Raw genomic sequence first — 17,772 nt, forward strand, 5'->3', positions numbered from 1 at the left:
TATTCAAGTATTAACAGCGAGGTGCTAAAACTAACACATATAAAACTTGAAAAACAACATGCATGTGTAAAGAAACATATGACAACACACACATGCACGCACACACACACACACACGCACACACACACACACACACACTATTAGCCCAGCACTAAGCCCAGACATGAAAACGGCCACAAAGTCCAGAAGTGACACCTTAGTCCAGGATTTCATTTTGTGAAATGGCGTTAGAAAAACACACGATGTAGCCAGTTGTTTGGGGGGCAAATGGAGCAGACATCATAAAGGCAGGTTTTATTAGCTGTTGCTTGATTTGTTCCTGCAGCCCGTGGAGTGAGCTGCTAAATCAATGCATCCAGCTGTTCTCCCGGTCGGGCTCTCTGGACGCGCAGCAGGTGTATGGCCCACTACGCCTGGCTGTCACACACACCCGCTCACATAACAAATAATAATGGCCTCCACACACGGCCCATCCATCACCGTTATGGCCCGGCCCAGAGAGACCGCCACTCACACACTCACACAGGGGTCCCCCCGAGCACACACTCATGACATGAGGCATGTAGGTGTGCACACACAGCAGTGTGCATAAAGACACACGTTCACACACAGTCGCTGACATACACATAGAGTACACACTTTTGCATACGCGAAAAAGATGCAAACACACAAACACTTACACGTGCGCACACACACACGCGCGCGCGCGCGGTCTGACGCAAAGGGGCTATCTATCATGGTTATGGCCCCGCTCCACTCAGAACCCTGCCTTACAGCAGGCCCGTAAACGACTTAAGCCAGTGAAGAAATGTTTTCCATGTACACCAAATGGGACCTTTTTCTCTCCCCCTCCACTGCTGTTGTTATAGAGGATATCTGGAGTTTTCAGACAGAGAGGGAAAAAGAGGAGATCTAATACACTTATTTATTTGGGCTTTCCAAACACAATAGTCGAATTGTGGCAGGCCAAAATCAATTAGTCTTCCAAACAGCAGGGGTCCACATCTGGTGTAACTCTAAACTGGAGGCCATGGAGGGGTGGGGGAGGAACAGGGAAAGAGGTGAGGGATTCAGCAGGTGATGGCCACAAACTCCACAATAATCTGAAGTGCAGAGAATGAGGAGGAGGAGGAGAGTAGCTATGTGATATGCAGTACAGTACCTCATTATATCTGTCCAGATATAGCCCTGATCTACCATCATAGAAATACAATACATCCCTCCCCCCGTGTGTGTGACCTGCAGGATACTATCATGTGGAGACACTGGCAGGAAGAGGGACATGTCCCGATACAGATCCAAACAGCTGCTCCACAGTTGCCCTCTTTCACACATGAAACAGTGGAGAACAGTGTGTGTGTGCGTGTGTATGTGTGTGTGTGTGTGAGACACATGAAAGAGTAAGGCAGCAAAAGGCATCACTAAGAAATATTCAGTGCCTCGTAAATCAGTGCTGTACTGGTGCATAGCTTTAACAGAACCAGACACATGTACAACAGTGTGTGTGTGTGTGTGTGTGGCTGAGAATGTGTGTCTCATTCTTTTAGAGACAAAGTCAGACAAAGTATTCACTATTCTGTCCTATAGGGACAGTCACATAATGTAACCTAATTGTAATCCGATCAAGTGTTGGCAGGTCGGTTGACATTCATCATGGTAAAGCCATGTTCCAATTCTCTGACTGTGGAGGTTTATGGTTTGCCGTTGAGTTGCATAGATACTAACCATGGTGCAATGGACCCTGTTGGTTGTCCAACGAGGGTCTTGAACTGACTAGAAAACCTTTAGGAGCCCCTGTCACTATGCACTTCCTTCTTCTATGGACCTGTATTTAAGACGGTACTTCAGGTTTGCAGTTGTTGTTCTATGCAATGCGACCCTGTTAGGCAGGGTCATGGGATGTCGGGGAAACAGGTCATTATGAGAAGTTGTTGTTCTATGCAATGCGACCCTGTTAGGCAGGGTCATGGGATGTCGGGGAAACAGGTCATTATGAGAAGTTGTTGTTCTATGCAGTGCGACCCTGTTAGGCAGGGTCATGGGATGTCGGGGAAACAGGTCATTATGAGAAGTTGTTGTTCTATGCAATGTGACCCTGTTAGGCAGGGTCATGGGATGTCGGGGAAACAGGTCATTATGAGAAGTTGTTGTTCTATGCAATGCGACCCTGTTAGGCAGGGTCATGGGATGTCGGGGAAACAGGTCATTATGAGAAGTTGTTGTTCTATGCAATGCGACCCTGTTAGGCAGGGTCAAGGGATGTCGGGGAAACAGGTCATTATGAGAAGTTGTTGTTCTATGCAATGCGACCCTGTTAGGCAGGGTCATGGGATGTCGGGGAAACAGGTCATTATGAGAAGTTGTTGTTCTATGCAATGCGACCCTGTTAGGCAGGGTCATGGGATGTCGGGGAAACAGGTCATTATGAGAAGTTGTTGTTCTATGCAATGCGACCCTGTTAGCCAGGGTCATGGGATGTCGGGGAAACAGGTCATTATGAGAAGTTGTTGTTCTATGCAATGCAACCCTGTTAGGCAGGGTCATGGGATGTCGGGGAAACAGGTCATTATGATAAGTTGTTGTTCTATGCAATGTGACCCTGTTAGGCAGGGTCATGGGATGTCGGGGAAACAGGTCATTATGATAAGTTGTTGTTCTATGCAATGTGACCCTGTTAGGCAGGGTCAAGGGATGTCGGGGAAACAGGTCATTATGAGAAGTTGTTGTTCATTTACCTACCTGATTAAATACATCAAATAATGAATACAACAGAATGGGTGTGAGGTGTGAACTTCTTGGAAAAAGATGTTTCTATTCAGGAGTTATCCATGTGTGGATACCTACCTCTACTTCATCCCACTAAGGAAAACCCAGGATGTATCATTAGTTCCCATCTCAATGGTTTTTAAATAGCTTGTACTGTATATTAAAGTCGTCATGATTTTTTTTTCTTACAAAAATTCCACTATTAAACATGTTGCATGTTGTACCCCTGAGAGTTAACACATTTTATATGTGACATTTCATTTCCTTAACATAACAGCTCTACTCAGGTTGACTTCAACAGGGGCTCAGTTTACCCTGATATATTATCTGATATATCATCTGCCGTGAACCAGGTCAGCTGGTCTAATTAAACTACCGCTTCGGACTAGAGGAAATTGTAAAGAATGAAACAAATGACTACTGAATTAATACGGCCTCATGAGAGAATGACTGTGTGGTGTATGAGTGTGTGCATACTGTATTGGATTGGCTCTCTTCATAACCCTTGTTTATTTTATTTTCAGATGCAGCTGCCCAGGGGTAGGTGCAGTTGAAAGGGAAGCTGACATTTTGTTTTGAAGCTAAGGCCTTTTTGGAAACATTGGTTTTGCTAAGAAGGTATCACTTATAATGAAATGATGACTCTGAGATCACTTTGTTAATTGTTTTGTGTTATAGCCTCTCTCCATGTTTCGTGCAGAGCTAACGCTAACTTGATTTATGGAAATTGGGAGAGAAATAAAATAAACAGTGAATTGTGATCTGCCTCGGACCCTCCTTCCATGTTCTTCCACTTAATCCCAAACGATAAGAACCTGTGTAGGCTATGGTAGAAGTATGCTCTTGGTGTAAACCTAGGGTGAGGCAGTCGGATCTATTCTACTGAATTTAGTTTAGTCACAACCCCCTTCGGCCAGGGTGTATGACACACACACAAAACAGTGCATTGGGAAAGTAATCAGACCCCTTGACTTTTTCCACATTTAGTTACATTACAGCCTTATTCTAAAATTAATTTAATATTTTTTTTCTCTACACACAATACCCCATATTGACAAAGCAAAAACAGGTTTTTATACATTTTATAAAAACTGAAATATAAATTTACTTAAGAACTCAGGCCCTTTACTCAGTACTTTGTTGAATAACGTTAGACAGCAATTAGCATCGAGTCTTCTTTGGTATGATGCTACAAGCTTAGCACATCTGTATTTGGGGAGTTTCTCGCTTGCTTCTCTAGAGATCCTCTCAAGCTCTGTCAGGTTGGATCAGGAGCCGTTGCTGCACAGCTATTTTCAAGTCTCTTCAGAATGTTTGACCGGGTTCAAGTCCGGGCTCTGTCTGGGCCACTCAAGGACATTCAGAGACTTGTGTCGAAGCCACTCCTGCATTGTCTTGGCTGTGTGCTTAGGGTTGTTGTCCTGTTGGAAGGTGAACCTTCGCCGCAGTCTGAGGTCTTGAGTAGGTTTTCATCAAGGATATCTCTGTACTTTGCTCTGTTCATCTTTGCCTCGATCCTGACTAGTCTCCCAGTCCCTGCCTCTGAAAAACAACCCACAGCATAATGCTTCACCACCATGCCTCACCGGTGGAATGGTGCCAGGTTTCCTCAAGATGTGATGCTTGGCATTCAGGCCAAAGAGTTCAGTCTTGGTTTCATCAGACCAGAGAATCTTGTTTCACATGCTCTGAGAGTCTTTTAGGTGCCTTTCAGCAAACTTTTACTGTGCCTTTTACTGAGGAGTGACTTCCGTCTGGCCAATGTACTATAAAGGTCTGATTGGTGGAGTGCTGCAGAGATGACTGTCCTTCTGGAAGGTTCTTCTTGAAGGTTCTTACGTTTAAGAATGATGGAGTTCTTGGGGACCTTCAATGCTGCAGAGATGTTTTGGTACCCTTCCCCAGATCTGTGCCTCGACACAATCCGGTCTCGGAGCTCCACGGACAATTCCTTCGATCTCATGGCTTGGTTTTTGCTCTGACATGCACTGTCAACTGTGGCACTTATATAGAGAGGTGTGCCTTTCCAAATCATGTCCAATCAATTGAATTTACCACAGGGGGACTCCAATCAAGTTGTAGAAACATCTCAAGGATGATCAATTGAAACAGGATGCACCTGAGCTCAATTTCGAGTCTCATAGCAAAGGGTCTGAATACTTATGTAAATATGGTATTTCTGTTTGTTTTTTTCAAAAAAAAATGTTTTCGCTTTGTCATTATGGGGTATTGTGTGTTGATTGCTGTGGAATTTGTATTTATTTAATACATTTTAGAATAACACCATAACGTAACAAAATGTGGAAAAAGTCAAAAGGTCTGAATGCTTTCCGAAGGCACTGTAAGTATGTATAACTTTGTGAAGGTATTTAAAAAGGTAGTATTATTTGCATGTGTGGATGTGTTTGTAGATGAGGGCTAAAAGGATCATGTTTGCTGATGTTTTAGCCTGGTACACACTAAAATATATTTGAAGTGAATGTATAAGCCGTCTCGTTTTCCCATCAGTGCACTACAGTCTCCAGACAGTGGCTATCATCACCTACCTTCTAATCTACAGGCTTGTTCTTAACCAAGTATCTATAAGGACTAAACTAATCCCTGCACTCTCACTGCTTCCTCCTTCTCTCCCTCTAGTTTCCTGTCTATTTCCGCTGCTGCAACTCATCTGCTCCTGAGACTCTCAAGTTCTACCTGTATGTCTTTCCATTAATCCCAGGGACCAGTTTTATGCCATGGAGCGGAGGAGAAGGAGAGGGAGTTGAGGGAGGTGAGGGAGGTGAAGGGGAGAGGATAAGGGAGGTGAGGAAAAGGGAAGTGGTGATGCTAATCCCCATAAATCTCCCCCATGCCATAGTCAGAGAAGAAGGGGAGCTATGGGAGACCTTGAGGCATTTGTCCATCCGTGGCGCTGTCCCTCTCCTCTTCCCCTCCGTCTTCATCACAACAGACAGGGTGTATATATAGCGAAGGGGAATGTGGGGGCAGGGTTGTCCAGGGACAGGGATACCTAGGCATTTTCTGAGAGGGACCAAGGGACGGTTGTAAATTAGCATGGAGGATACTTGAGTTATTTTATCTAATAATTCTTACAGTATAAAGAAAAAGAGCTAGTACACTTGTCGGGGAAACTCCAAATAATTTGTCTTTCCTACACCCAAAAACTTTAAGAAATGTTTTTAAAAGAGGACAATTATGAAAAGTTCCTGTACATCAAACAATTTCAGACTATTTACGATCGAACTGTATGCACATTATAAAACACACAGCTGGCATAGCCATTCTGACTCACTTAGCAATTACAGTGAATCAAAACGGGTTCTCTTGTTTTCAGTGGCACTAATATGACTCAGTTAATGTACCTGTTAACAATGTCTTCAGTTGACCTCTATCACACAAAAGCCATAACCTACAGTACTTGCTGAGAATGAGTGTTTTAATAGGATATAGGGCCATTATTGGATCTCTTTGTTCCCTTGTGTAAATTGGATTATTATACTGTATGTGCTCATCTCTCATCTCTCTGAGTATCCAGCATAACCTCCGTCTCCTTCTCTTCTTGGTGAGGGACACCTAGGTCAAATACATGTTAATCTAGATGCTGGGAGATGAGAAGAAAGTATAAGGAGTGAATATTTAATGAATCAACAGACAGGAAACAAAACATGAACAGTGTCTGGACAAGGGACACATAACAACATTAATGCTGACTCTGGAAAGAAACTGAGGAAGTGACAAATATAGGGGAGGTCATTAATAACATGATGGAGTTCAGGTGAGTCCGATGAAGAATTGTTGCTCTTAACAATGGCGACAGGTGTGAGTCAGCCTGGCGACCTCAAGTACCAGAGAGGGAGATCAGGAGAAGACGTGACAGTCAAATACTTTGGAATGCTTGAGCTGTGCCTTATTTAGCTTGTCCTGTACAATGGAACCAATGAATAGTCCCAAAAGTGCAAGCTAAATCAAGCGCACCTCAAGTATTTGTCAGATGTGTAAACTAGGTCTGCTGTGGAATTTCCCGGTCTGATCCACAGACAGCAAGATACTAGTATGTTATAGTTTTGTGCAGAGCCATTGATGAATGTACACTGTTAAGGTACACATGTGAGATGAAAAAGTCTGGAATCCGAAAATACAGCAAAGAATTACTGGTGACAGGTTAATTATAGATCTTTGTTAACATTTTAGAAAGTAAAATTAGGCGTGCCTCCCGGGTGGCGCAGTGGTTAAGGGCGCTGTACTGCAGCGCCAGCTGAGACTCTGGATTCGCGCCCACTCTGGGTTCGTAACCGTCCGCGACTGGGATGTCCGTGGGGCGACGCACGACGCACAATTGGCCTAGCGTCGTCCGGGTTAGGGAGGGCTTGGTCGGTCGGTAGGGATGGTGTTTCCTCTGGCACATTGGTGCGGCTGGCTTCCGGGTTGGATGCGCGCTGTGTTTCAACCTTCGTCTCTCCCGAGCCCGTACGGGAATTGTAGCGATGAGACAAGATAGTAGCTACTACAACAATTGGATACCACGAAAAAGGGGTAAAAATTCAACAACAAAAAAAGAAAGTAAAATTAGGTATGCCGATATTTTCTGAGGGTAGTTACATGTAGTTGTCACGAACCTTGCCGAAGAGGGTGCCTCTTCCTCTTCGGGCGGTGCTCGGCGGTCGTTGTCGCAGGCCTATTAGCTGCCATCGATTCCCTTTCCGTTTGTTTCGATTATTGGGTAATTGGGTACTGTTTTGTGTTAGGGTTGGTTTGTAGGCTATTTAAGGGCACTAGTCCTGCTGGGTATTTGTGCGGGCTTGTTACTCTGTTTGGATGGTGTTATTTTTGTTCGTGTCTTTATTCTCCTGACTATTTTGTCCTGTTGTTTGGACTGAGAACTTGTACACGCCCTGTGTGTTGGCGTGACTGTTTTTGTTGCGCCGGTGAAATAAATTGACAAACGACTTAACCCTGCTCTCTGCGCCTGATTCCACCCACCACTCCTAGTTTATCGTAACAGTAGTTCAAGATGATTTCCAGCATATGACATATTTGTGCCAGTTTCTGTTGCCTAGGAGATGTGCTATTGTGTATATTTAGATCAGTAAAACGTATTATTTGGCCACTTATATGGTATCATTCCTTGTCTCACCTGTCTACAGGAAGATAGTGTTATGATGCAAAGTACAGCAAAGTACAGAGTTTAGTACAAACTCAGAATAAAAACAATGGTTGACCAAAATATTATACAGATTTTACTGTAATGTGGATAATACTTCCTAGAAAGCTAACATAAATATGAGGCAACAAGCCAAATTAAATTCCTAATTTGATATAAAAATGTAATTACTCCTTATCAATAAAAGCTACATATTCAATTTCATTATCATTAGCTGTGGTAGCCCTTCACTCCTAGTAGCATGAGCACACCTGGCCAAACTATATATCCAGACTGACCAGAGCCTTGACAAGAGTCACTCGACTCAATGTCACAAGAGAACACATTTCAAACTTTGCTTTTTAGAGGGAGGTAGTTGTGGAATGAAGAACAGAGAATTCCCACACAATGTGAAGGGCACAATGTGGGCTTTATGAGCTGATCAACTCCTGAAAAGCCTTACAAGACAGAAAACTGTCATGAGAGTTAAGTGGTCAATGACTTATCTTAACAGCAAAGTGATACAGCTCTGTTGGCAGACAAAGATACGTTTACGGTTTAGGGATGATAAGGAACCCATTCTGGCTTGGGGGAGAAAGTGAGAGGAAGCATTTTATTCAATAGGCATGACAAAGCACATACATTTGTAAAAGCCAGAGGTCAGCTAGCGGCTGGCACAGCTACAGTAACAACATTAAAAGAGTCTGACACAAAATGATGTGTGCACAAAAAACTTCAACCACAACTGTTTTGCCGGTAGCAGCAAATTTAGAACAAGGATTTACTTGCAATAATATACGACATGACCAAAGGTATGTGGACACCCGCTTGTCGAACATCTCATTCCCACATCACAGGCATTAATATGGAGTTGGTCCCCCTTTTGCTGTTCACTCTTGTGGGAAGGCTTTTCACTAGATGTTGGAACATTGCTTCGGGGACTTGCTTCCATTCAGCCACAAGCATTACTGAGGTCAGGGCTCTGTGCAGGTCAGTCAAGTTCTTCCACACCGATCTTGCCAAACCATTTCTGTATGGACCTCGCTTTGTGCATGGGAGGATTGTCATGCAGAAACAGGAAAGGGCCTTCCCCAAACTGTTGCCACAAAGTTGGAAGCACAGAATCGTCTAGAATGACATTGTATGCTGTAGTGTTAAGACTTCCCTTCACTTGAAATAAGGGGCCTAGCCCAAAAGATGAAAAACAGCCCGCAACCATTATTAGTCATCCACCAAACTTTACAGTTGGCACTATGCATTGGGGCAGATAGCGTTCTCCTTGCATCCTCCAAACACAGATTAGTCTGTCAGACTGCCAGATGGTGAAGCATGATTCATTACTCAAGAGAACGCGTTTCCACTGCTCCAGAGTCCAATGGCGGCGAGCTTTACACCACTCCAGCCGACTCTTGCATTGCGTATGGTGATCTTAGGCTTGTGTGCTGCTCCTCGGCCATTGAAACCCATTTCATGATGCTCCCAACAAAGAGTTTTTGTGCTGACGTTGCTTCCAGAGGCAGTTTGGGACATGGTAGTGAGTGTTGCAACCGAAGACAGAGGTCTTTTACTCACTACGTGCTTCGGCACTCCGAGGTCCCGTTCTGTGTGCTTGTGTGGCCTACAACTTTACGGCTGAGCCCTTGTCGCTCCTAGACGTTTCCACTTCAAAATAACAGCACTTGACAGGGGCAGCTCCAGCAGAGCAGAAATTTGATGAAGTGACTTGTTGGAAAGGTGGCATCCTATGACAGTGCCACGTTCAAAGTCACTGAGCTCTTCAGTAAGGCCAATTTACTACCATTGTTTGTCTATGGAGATTGCATGGCGGTGTGCTTGATTTTATACACCTGTCAGCAACGGGTGTGGCTGAAATTGCCAAATCCACAGATTTTAAGGGGTGTCCACATACTTTTTATATATATAGTGTATGTTATATTATAGGTGGTTGTTTTAGCTGAATGGACTTTCACATAAATGGCTCTGGGTAAGAGTAGCTGCTTTTCTCTCACCTTCCTGCGGAAAGGGTTCTTCGATTTAAACCATGACCCCTACTCATGTTCCATTTCAGACAGTGGAGAATGGTGAGGGTGTGCATGTTACTGGGAACCAGGTTGCTGGCTAAAATTAAGGAAATAATTTGAATAAAAAGAATGCCTGAATCCAAGAAAAGTTGTCAATTTTCCCTCTGTTTATTGTCAAAGTGACATAGTTGCAAAGTGATGAGATAACCCTGTAGGGCACGGCACTGTGTGCTTTATAATGAAAACATTTGGGTCAGAAGAATTTAGAGGTCAGACGGGTTTTGTTGAGACCCAGTAAAGTAGACCACCAAAGTATTGACTGAGTTTTGTGGCTTACTTCATGACATATCATATCAAGGCAACCTACAGTGCATTCAGAAAGTATTTAGACCCTTTCTCCACATTTTGTTGTTTTACAACCTTCAACAAAGTACTGAGTAAAGAGTCTGAATGCTTTTGTAAATGTGATAATTCTGTTTATTTGATTTGATACTGTCACGCCCTGACCATAGAGAACCATAAAAAGCCTCACCCAGTTCATCATCAATCCATGGAGATGGACACGCCCCATCTGTACTCTTTCTTACTGGGGCATGATGGTCCGTTACCTCAGTGAGCAAATCAATAAAACATTCTGTAGCGTGATTTAAATCATCCTCTAGATAAATCAGCTCCCAGGGCATAGCAGACAAATAATTTTGAAATAGGTCATAATTAAATGTTTTAAGATTTCTCTTGACCACAATCCCAGAGAACCGTGGTGTTCATGGTTATGGTCACAATACTATGGTCTGTCCAGACCACTGGCATTGGTCTGGCTTTAAAACATTGCAATGGAATATTACAGAAGATCAGATCAATGCATGTGTCTGAACAATGACCCAAGTTGATGATCTAGTAGCATCATTAACCATTTATTTCAAACCACAGTTCTCGGAATATCTCATCAATTTAGTTCTATTCAAACTATTAGGATTCTTCCAATTTATATTAAAATCACCCAAGATAAATACATCTTTGCTGCTGTCTGTGGCCTGGTCAAACCCAGTGCTTAAGTCATCCAGATAGGACACCTTAGAGCTAGGAGGTCTATACACACATCCTACCAATATATGGCTGCCTGGTGAGGCAGATGTACTTGAGCCCATAGTGCCTCTATTTGACCTACATTAAGGTCATCCCTCCTCTTAAAAGGTATATGATTCTGAATATACAGTGCTACAGCCCCACCATTCCTATTCCTGTCTCTTCTCAGTAGACTATATCCCTGAATGTTAATTTGCCCATCATTTACAGATGCATCTAAATGCTTTTCGGTCAAAGCCAAAATATGAATATTATTCATGTTGACCAAGTTAAAAACCTCATGCATTTGTTAGGAAGGCTACATACATTAACCTGAGCTATATGCAACCCTTTCCTTGTCAAGTGGAGATCAATAGAGCATGTATTCATTATAGTTGAAGTTGTCATGATACACTACAACACAAACTCAGATTTGAACATTAAATTCAAATAACCAGGGAGTTACTCTAGAGTCCTGATACAACAATTGCCCGTTGATGTAAAGTTGATCCATAACCATGGAGACTCATTGATTTAGCCAATGCTTTCATTGATCTCAGTGGGGAAGTGATAATTCATTCCAAAATCAGTGTTTCTGAGTTCTCTGCCCCTGCTCTTCATCATTTCCTTTTGCTTAAATTTGTCAAAACATGCAACCATTCCCAGAGGCCTTACCTATTCTATGGACTCTGGAGAAAGTGGCATTATGCACAATATCAGTGGGCAGTTTCAGTTGAGTTGACAAAGTATCGGACAGTGTCCTCACAGCTTCTGCTGTGGTCATTCTCCGGTATCCCTGAAAATATTAGATTGTCCCGCGTTGATCGACACTGTATATCAAGCAAGGTTTCTTTTAGTTGTTTGTTTTCCCTTTGCACCACCTCCACCTTGCCATGAATAGAGTCTACAGTACCTTGCAGCTCCGTGTTTCTCTTTCCTTAGATCATCAATCTGACGTTGGCTGAATTCTAGACTGGCACAATGCATTGATGTCCTCTCGTAATATATCAAAGATATCAAGTTTGACAAGCCTTTCATTGAGTCCTTGAATCCTCCGAAACCACCGACATGTTTCTTTGAGTTCGTAAGTATCTCTCGTCAATGAATCATTCAGGCTATTCAATGGATTCTGAATCATCCAGCGTGTTTGCAGGCAGAGTAAAATAAAAAGAACAAAACAACGTTAACTGAGCTAGCCAAATAAACAAACAACATTTTTTGTAGGTTTTAGCATCTGCTTAAAACTCCCTGAGGGGAGGGAAGGTGGTGAGTCGTGGTGAGGCGTAACCATCAAAACAATGCAATTGTTTCAATACAAAGAGCGACTATGAGCTTGCTTCTGTTCAATCCCAAGAAGCCCTGCATGGCTATGAAAACACCTCCATACATCTCAACAGAATCAAAAAGCAGGAGACAACCAGCAAAGTACACATTTTAGTGTCCCAGTCAAGATACGAACACAGCAAGGAACTCAAAATGCATCTTCCAAGCTTTTTCCTTTTGGCCATGATGGTTGCAAAGAGCAGTCAACTACAATTAAGTGAATGCAGAACAAACTTAAGACGCCCAGAATACACTGATATCTCAATAACTTAAAGGTTTAAATTCCCCCTCAACACGACCAATTATTGTGGTAGCCTCTTCAGGACAACCAGCGCTCCAGGCACAGGGATATTTTCTGACTTCTCCAACATCCAGACAGTCAACATCAGTGGTGTGGTCTGATCATATGATTGACACCTATAACGCTGAGCTATCACTACTCCTGCACCTATCCCCTAGAGTACCTGATCAACAACACCCTGATTGATGTCAGCATCCTCCATTGCAGTGAAGGACAACAATGGTAGTTTCATCAGCACTTTGAGCCTTGAACTCAACCACACTACTCCCATGGTCATTCCGAAACTGGGTATTGAGCTGAGAACCAAAGTCCATGTGCAAGTCAAGGCAACCAACCTGACCTCCCAGTACCATGTGCTCCTGGACCGATGCTACCCCTCCATTTCTCATCCACTCACTAACTCCACTTACTTCAACCTGTTTGTCGCCAGCAACAAGGACCAGATGACCCTGCAGGAAAACGAAGATAGTCATAATGTCTGCTTCTCCTTCCCGGCCTTCCGCTTCATTGAGCAGAATGAGACCGTGCCCACCTACTTCGTCCACTGCATCACCCGTCTCTGTCAGAGGGGAACCTGCAGTAAGTTCAAGCATTGTAACGATAGGAGGAGAAGGAGTGTTGTTCCTGAAACTGTAGATGGAGTGACAGAGTACAAAACAATCACTTATTCTTCCATTACCACCAAAGCAGAGAGCATTGTAGCATCAAAAGAACAACTCATGGGCAGCAACAACTCTAACTCCACAACTCTAACTCAACAACTCTAACTCAACTTCAAGTCTTGGAGTGGCAGTGGGCTTCCTGACCTCCACCTGCATCCTCTCCATCTGTCTTCTACAGCAGGCTCAACCATTACAGGGGAGACTGTGCTCGCATCGGCTGAAATGTGAGACAGCAGCTCACACAGTAGTGCTTCCGTCTGCCTGTCTCAGAACTCCGATGGAGGACTGACTTATTCAGATTTGTTTACTTTAGGGCAAGAGCAAAAACGTTGTTTCGTAGATGTGGTTTAGCATAATCTGCCAGACATTAGCAATAATTAATGTGTACATGCTTAAAAGATTTAGGGAAGAGGATAAAACGCATATTTTAGAAAGTGTTAAAAAAACTAAATAGTAGTATGTGCAGTAGGATAACAGAATGTTTAATTCCCTTGATTAGATTTGGAGAACATATGCCATTTAAATTGCAAAAAAATGTAATCCTAAAATGAATTGTCTGTTTGTCACAAAATATATACATTTATCAGAGACTAGACTTTGTGTGAAGTCTGTGGTGTTTCAAAAGTGAACTAACTGTACCCTTCCACAGTATTGTTTATTGATATTTATTAAAATTATCTAACTGCTTTATCCTAATAAACATATTACCACCTGCAGATCTATGTCAAAATGGCCTGAGTCCAGAATTTGTATCACGTTTAAGGTAAGACACAGGTGCAGACAGTGTCAAATGAACAAAAGTGTATTATTCGAACAGGGGCAGGCAGAAGGACAGGTCAAGGGCAGGCAGAGGACAGTAATCCAGATAGGTGTGGCAAAGGTACAAGGTGGCAGGCAGGAATGGTCAAAACCTAGAAACAAGAAAACAGAAACTATAGCAAAGACAGGCACAAGGGGGAAAACTGCTGGTAGGCTTGACGAACAAAACAAACTGGCAACAGACAACAGAGAACACAGGTATAAATGCACATGCAATAATGGGGAAGATGGGCGACACCTGGAGGGGGGTGGAGACAATCATAAAGACAGGTGAAACTGATCAGGGTGTAACAATTTGTATTCATTAAATCAAATCAAAATCAAATCAAATTTATTTATATAGCCCTTCGTACATCAGCTGATATCTCAAAGTGCTGTTCAGAAACCCAGCCTAAAACCCCAAATAGCAAGCAATGCAGGTGTAGAAGCACGGTGGCTAGGAAAAACTCCCTAGAAAGGCCAAAACCTAGGAAGAAACCTAGAGAGGAACCAGGCTATGTGGGGTGGCCAGTCCTCTTCTGGCTGTGCCGGGTGGAGATTATAACAGAACCTGGCCAAGATGTTCAAATGTTCATAAATGACCAGCATGGTCCAATAATAATAAGGCAGAACAGTTGAAACTGGAGCAGCAGCACGGCCAGGTGGACTGGGGACAGCAAGGAGTCATCATGTCAGGTAGTCCTGAGGCATGGTCCTAGGGCTCAGGTCCTCCGAGAGAGAGAGAAAGAAAGAGAGAAAGATAATTAGAGAGAGCACACTTAAATTCACACAGGACACCGAATAGGACAGGAGAAGAACTCCAGATATAACAAACTGACCCTAGCCCCCGACACATGAACTACTGCAGCATAAATACTGGAGGCTGAGACAGGAGGGGTCAGGAGACACTGTGGCCCCATCCGAGGACACCCCCGGACAGGGCCAAACAGGAAGGATATAACCCCACCCACTTTGCCAAAGCACAGCCCCCACACCACTAGAGGGATATCTTCAACCACCAACTTACCATCCTGAGGCAAGGCTGAGTATAGCCCACAAAGATCTCTGCCACGGCACAACCCAAGGGGGGGAGGGGGGGGGTGCGCCAACCCAACCCAACCCAGACAGGATGATCACATCAGTGACTCAACCCACTCAGGTGACGCACCCCTCCCAGGGACGGTATGAGAGAGCCCCAGTAAGCCAGTGACCCAGCCGCTGTAATAGGGTTAGAGGCAGAGAATCCCAGTGGAAAGAGGGGAACCGGCCAGGGAGAGACAGCAAGGGCGGTTCGTTGCTCCAGAGCCTTTCCGTTCATCTTCCCACTCCTGGGCCAGACTACACTCCATCATATGACCCACTGAAGAGATGAGTCTTCAGTAAAGACTTAAAGGTTGAGACCGAGTTTGCGTCTCTGACATGGGTAGGCAGACCGTTCCATAAAAATGGAGCTCTACAGGAGAAAGACCTGCCTCCAGCTGTTTGCTTAGAAATTCTAGGGACAATTAGGAGGCCTGCGTCTTGTGACCGTAGCGTACGTGTAGGTATGTACGGCAGGACCAAATCAGAGAGATAGGTAGGAGCAAGCCCATGTAATGCTTTGTAGGTTAGCAGTAAAACCTTGAAATCAGCCCTTGCTTTGACAGGAAGCCAGTGTAGGGAGGCTAGCACTGGAGTAATATGATCCATTTTTTTGGTTCTAGTCAGGATTCTAGCAGCCGTATTTAGCTAACAGAAGTTTATTTAGTGCTTTATCCGGGTAGCCGGAAAGTAGGGCATTGCATTAGTCTAACCTAGAAGTGACAAAAGCATGGATTCATTTTTCTGCATCATTTTTGGACAGAAAGTTTCTGATTTTTGCAAAGTTACGTAGATGGGAAAAAAGCTGTCCTTGAATTGGTCTTAATATGTTCTTCAAAAGAGAGATCAGGGTCCAGAGTAACGCCGAGGTCCTTCACAGTTTTATTTGAGACGACTGTACAACCATTAAGATTAATTGTCAGATTCAACAGAAGATCTCTTTGTTTCTTGGGACCTAGAACAAGCATCTCTGTTTTGTCCGAGTTTAAAAGTAGAAAGTTTGCAGCCATCCACTTCCTTATGTCTGAAACACATGTTTCTAGCGAGGGCAATTTTGGGGCTTCACCATGTTTCATTGAAATGTACAGCTGTGTGTCATCCGCATAGCAGTGAAAATTAACATTATGTTTTCGAATGACATCCCCAAGAGGTAAAATATATAGTGAAAACAATAGTGGTCCTAAAACGGAACCTTGAGGAACACCAAAATTTACAGTTGATTTGTCAGAGGACAAACCATTCATAGAGACAAACTGATATCTTTCCGACAGATAAGATCTAAACCATGCCAGAACTTGTCTGTGTAGACCAATTTGGGTTTCCAATCTCTCCAAAAGAATGTGGTGATCGATGGTATCAAAAACAGCACTAAGGTCTAGGAGCACGAGGACAGATGCCATTAAAAGGTCATTTACCACCTTCACAAGTGCAGTCTCAGTGCTATGATGGGATCTAAAACCAGACTGAAGCATTTCGTTTACATAGTTTGTCTTCAGGAAGGCAGTGAGTTGCTGCGCAACAGCCTTTTCTAAAATTTTTGAGAGGAATTGAAGATTCGATATAGGCCGATAGTTTTTTATATTTTCTGGGTCAAGGTTTGGCTTTTTCAAGAGAGGCTTTATTACTGCCACTTTTAGTGAGTTTGGTACACATCCGGTGGATAGAGAGCCGTTTATTATTACATTTACATTTAAGTCATTTAGCAGACGCTCTTATCCAGAGCGACTTACAAATTGGTGAATTCACCTTCTGACATGCAGTGGAACAGCCACTTTACAATAGTGTCAGATCACGCATTCTGATCCCATAGGCAGATCACACATTCTGATCCCATAGGCAGATCACACATTCTGATCCCATAGTCAGACCTCACATTCTGATCCCATAGTCAGATCACGCATTCTGATCCCATAGTCAGATCACGCATTCTGATCCCATAGTCAGATTTACATTTACATTTAAGTCATTTAGCAGACGCTCTTATCCAGAGCGACTTACAAATTGGTGAATTCACCTTCTGACATGCAGTGGAACAGCCACTTTACAAATATTATGTTCAACATAGGAGGGCCAAGCACAGGAAGCAGCTCTTTCAGTAGTTTAGTTGGAATAGGGTCCAGTATGCAGCTTGAAGGTTTAGAGGCCTTGATTATTTTCATCATTGTGTCCAGAGATATAGTACTAAAACACTTGAGCGTCTCTCTTGATCCTCGGTCCTGGCAGAGTTGTGCAGACTCAGGACAACTGAGCTTTGAAGGAATACGCAGATTTAAAGAGTCCGTAATTTGCTTTCAAATAATCATGATCTTTTCCTCAAAGAAGTTCATGAATTTGTCACTGCTAAAGTGAAAGCTTTTTAGTTAGCTTTGTGACAGTATCAAAAAGGAATTTCGGATTGTTCTTATTTTCCTCAATTAAGTTAGAAAAATAGGATGATCGAGCAGCAGTAAGGGCTCTTCGGTATTCCACGGTACTGTCTTTCCAAGCTAGTCGGAAGACTTCCAGTTTGGTGTGGCACATTATGAGGTGTGTCCTTACCACATTCCTATGGGTTTAAGATTTAGACATCACATTTCATGTCAATCCACAATATGTCCACTCTCATAACATAACAGA

The 17,772-nt window shown here is 43.3% G+C and overlaps 1 pseudogene; it reads left to right on the top strand.

Annotated features, from left to right (window-relative positions):
- The first annotated feature begins 6,527 nt into the window (after positions 1 to 6,527).
- Positions 6,528 to 13,383, top strand: LOC135546836 (zona pellucida-like domain-containing protein 1; annotated as a pseudogene).
- The last annotated feature ends 4,389 nt before the right edge of the window (positions 13,384 to 17,772 follow it).

This window comes from Oncorhynchus masou, chromosome 10 (genome assembly GCF_036934945.1).
Source record: "Oncorhynchus masou masou isolate Uvic2021 chromosome 10, UVic_Omas_1.1, whole genome shotgun sequence".
NCBI classification, from domain to species: Eukaryota; Metazoa; Chordata; class Actinopteri; order Salmoniformes; family Salmonidae; genus Oncorhynchus; species Oncorhynchus masou.